Here is a 4,045-nt window from a genome sequence, read left to right on the forward strand (position 1 = left end):
GCTTCGAGCATACCCCAAGGAACGATTTTAGGGCTGTTACTTTTCTCTAACTCAACTGATCTGGTGAATAACGTCGGATGCTCAGTGAGGTTGTTTATAGACGATGCTGTTACAAACGGGGAAATGGCATTGCAAGATATATTACAGCGAAATGCAAGAAGATATGCACAGCATCCACATTTGATGCAGGGCCGTGCAGTTCACCTTCAGCTCGATCAAACGTACCGTATTGCACATTAACATGAGAAAACAACATTATTATTTGACTATACATTGGTGATGAATGCTGTAATCTGTAAAAAACGTAAAATATACAGGGTGAAGCGAAATTCGCGCACTCGGGCTTCGCAGTGCGACTCCTCACATGACAGCGATAAAAAAATATCTGTCACAAAATTTCGTCCGTCGAGTACATCCGGCAGAAAAAGGACGTTAAAGAGTGGCAATGTGGAAACTCTGTAACCATATGTATACTAACTAGCTCGGTCAACACACAACGTTGTGCTGTACAGTTGGTGCAGTGGACAGAGTTTTGGGTTAGCATTCAGGAGGTCAAGGGTTCGATCCTGGGTTCAAGAATATGTTTTTTACTTGGTAAATTTAGTCCAAGTGGTACGGTATCTGGCATCTTAATCGTCAACAGCGATTGCAGTGGATCCTCTGGAAAACATTTGCGCTTACGTACGACAATCGTAGAAATGGAACATTGGTCAGTTTTGAAAGATGTCCTTTCCACGTCGTGGGCTCGAATTTATTCGCACCACTTCCTCTACTAGAAGCGAAACCTGTTTTCTTTGTAGCCTCCTCTAATGGTCACATAGATTAGTACCAACTGTTATTCTTTCCTCTTTCAGGTCCATTACATTTCGTTAGGACCTTACGTTACCAGTAGGATTAGCAACGTGCTTTGCGAATAATGTCCAAACTCGGTTACTATTTGTATGTGTTATCACCATGGTCCCATTAATTGTTTCAACTATTTCTTATTTCTCTACCCACGGATTTGTTGTGTTCAGCGTTACAAAATGGTGTAAATTTAGGGTACATGTGACGTAAGAAATAGTGTATATTTCAGTATGAAATGTCAGAATTAATTTGGCAAATAAAAAAATGCACCCCAACACAGGATTGAAACATCGACCTCCGGCATGCTAATCCAAAACTCTATCCACGGGGCCAATTGTGCAGCACAAGGAACTTGTGCTGTCAGAGGTAGATACCATACGTGTTGTTACAGTGTTGCCGGATCGCCACTCTTTAATGTCCTTTTTCTGCCAGATATACTCGCCAGACCAAATTTTGTGAGTGAGATTTTTTTATCGCTGGCATGTGAGGAGTCGCGCTGCGAAGCCCGAGTGAGCGAAAATTTCGCTTCAACCTGTATATACGTATTCTTCTGGAACGTTTTAAGGTGGAAAGAGCACATAAATTACTTTAGAAAAAACTGATGCCACACAGATTCATTCGAGGAATCAAGGAATTTTAATTTATCCACGAGATAAATATCTTAGAAAACCCTCACTGGCTCGATTCTTCAGTATCGTATTTTGCGTCATTCTGGGACCCTAGGGGATACATAAGATTCCTAGATGAACTGTGCGTTTCAGTCCGCGCGACAGCTTCACAGACATGTTCATTCACTTCCGCCACCATACGCTCAGGAGAGGTGGTCTGCATCAAGAAAAGAATTATTGTGTGCCGTATCGACACTCGAACTTGGGACCTTTGCCTTTCGCGGGCAAGTGCTCTACCTCCTTTCTTTTAGGAGTGCTAGTTCTGTAAGGTTTGCTATGAAAATGAGCCGTCCGAAAGTTTTCTTCGATATGGCTGCTGATGGCCAGACCATTGGACGAATTGTGATTGAGCTACGTGCGGACGTAGGGCCTAAGACTGCTGAGAATTTTAGGGCTCTTTGCACTGGAGAAAAAGATTTGGATATAAGGGCAGCACATTTCACAGAGTTATCCCAAATTTCACGTGCCAAGGAGGTGACTTTACAAACCATAATGGCACTGATGGAAAACCTATTTATGGCAATTTATAGCAATAAATTAGAAGATGAAAACTTCACACTAAAACATACTGTACCAGAAATTCTATCATTGGCTAATGCTGGTCAAAATACAAATGGCAGCCAGTTTTTCATAACGACAGCAAAGACTAGTTGGCTGGACAGGAGACATGTTGTATTTGGATCAGTCGTTGAAGGCATGGATGTAGTTAAAAAACTGGCAAAACAAGGAAGAAGATTGTAGTCAATGACTGTGGTCAACTTTAAGTATGTTGTCTTCTATGCAGAACATTTCTTTTACCTGCTGCATTTTGAGAAAGAATACTTTTACTTTATACAAAAGCTCATTTAATATCCTGGAAAGACTAATACTATTTAACTGCAGCATTGTGTTTAAATTCGAATTCATGGAAGACACGTTTTGTCTTATCATTCCAGTAACCTGTTTTAGATGAAATACCACTACTATTTCAGTATCGAGCTAATGTTTTTGACAGTTGGAAGTTAGAATGTTGTAGATAGTTGTGCAATGTGAACTTAGCTTCTGTCAGGTTCAAACAGTTGACTCTCATCTAATGGGCATTTATGTAATCTGTGAAGAACTTTCATTTGACTTCGCATTCCTTGAATTGTTTGTTCATTGATCCAAAAGTTCATATTGCTTTTTTCTGTAATGTTCTTGTCACTAGTTCAGGTGAATAAATAATATACAATAACAAAAAAAATGGTAGAGTACTTGCCAGCGAAAGGCAAAGGTCCCGAGTTCGAGTTTCGGTCCGGCACACAGTTTTAACCTACCAGAAAGTTTCATATCAGCGCACACTCCGCTGCAGAGTGAAAATCTCATTCCGAAAAGAATTATTGTTAAAATTCCAAAGAAAAGTTCTAAGAAGAGTGAAACAAAATATTACTTTCTACGATGTGCATCTCACGAAGTTATCATGACGATAAAACCATATAAATTCGAGTTTTCTAGAGAGGTATCCATTTCTCCTGCCCCCCGCGCACTATTTCCGTTTACAAGATGAGGTACACAATTTACCTTCCGCCACACGTCGTAATGTCGTTTGAGGAGCATAAATGTAGATGCATGTGAGAAAAAGCGTATTCCCGGCTGCCGCTCTTCGTCTTTTCTTTTCTCCTGTCTTCATCATTAACAATAGAAACACAACTCTACACCACCCAACCACCTCACAGCACCGACACTACGAGTATATGAAGAACGAGCCGATGCACATATCGAACATGCAGTTACCAAAGGCGATCTACACCCGACGAGTAATACACTGTATTTTGGTTAACAGCTAAACAACATAGTCATAAAAATATTACACTTGTCTCCGATTGTAATAATGTTTAATTATTTAACAAATAATGCTAAAAGGTGTCTTGCAATTATCTCTACTATCACGAATTCGTAATAATTTTACCACAAAAATTATGTAGATTCCTTTCAAATTCATTTATTTACCATAAACTCATCATATGTATAATGTGCTGCGAATACATAGAAAGAAAGATCCTTTATCATTTAGCTGCAATATAGCAGGTCAGCAACTGGAAGCAGTTAATTTCATAAATTATCTGGGGGAGGCATTAGGAGTGATTTAAAATGGAATGACCATATAAAATTAATCGTCGGTAAAGCAGATGCCAGACTGAGATTCATTGGAAGAATCCTAAGGAAATGCAATCGCCGGCCGGAGTGGCCGAGCGGTTCTAGGCGCTACAGCCTGGAACCGCGCGACCGCTACGGTCGCAGGTTCGAATCCTGCCTCGGGCATGGATGTGTGTGATGTCCTTAGGTTAGTTAGGTTTAAGTAGTTCTAAGGTCTTGGGACTGATGGCCTCAGAAGTTAAGTCCCATAGTGCTCAGAGCCATATTTGAAATGCAATCCGAAAACAAAGGAAGTAGGTTACAGTACACTTGTTCGCCCACTGCTTGAATACTGCTCACCGGTGTGTGATCCGTACCAGATGGGGTTGATAGAAGAGATAGAGAAGATCCAACGGAGAGCAGCGCGCTTCGTTACA

The 4,045-nt window shown here is 40.6% G+C and overlaps 1 pseudogene; it reads left to right on the forward strand.

Annotated features, from left to right (window-relative positions):
• Nucleotides 1-1,790: 1,790 nt before the first annotated feature.
• Nucleotides 1,791-2,722, forward strand: LOC126248214 (peptidyl-prolyl cis-trans isomerase-like; annotated as a pseudogene).
• The last annotated feature ends 1,323 nt before the right edge of the window (nt 2,723-4,045 follow it).

The sequence above is a fragment of the Schistocerca nitens genome, chromosome 3, assembly GCF_023898315.1.
Source record: "Schistocerca nitens isolate TAMUIC-IGC-003100 chromosome 3, iqSchNite1.1, whole genome shotgun sequence".
NCBI lineage: Eukaryota > Metazoa > Arthropoda > Insecta > Orthoptera > Acrididae > Schistocerca > Schistocerca nitens.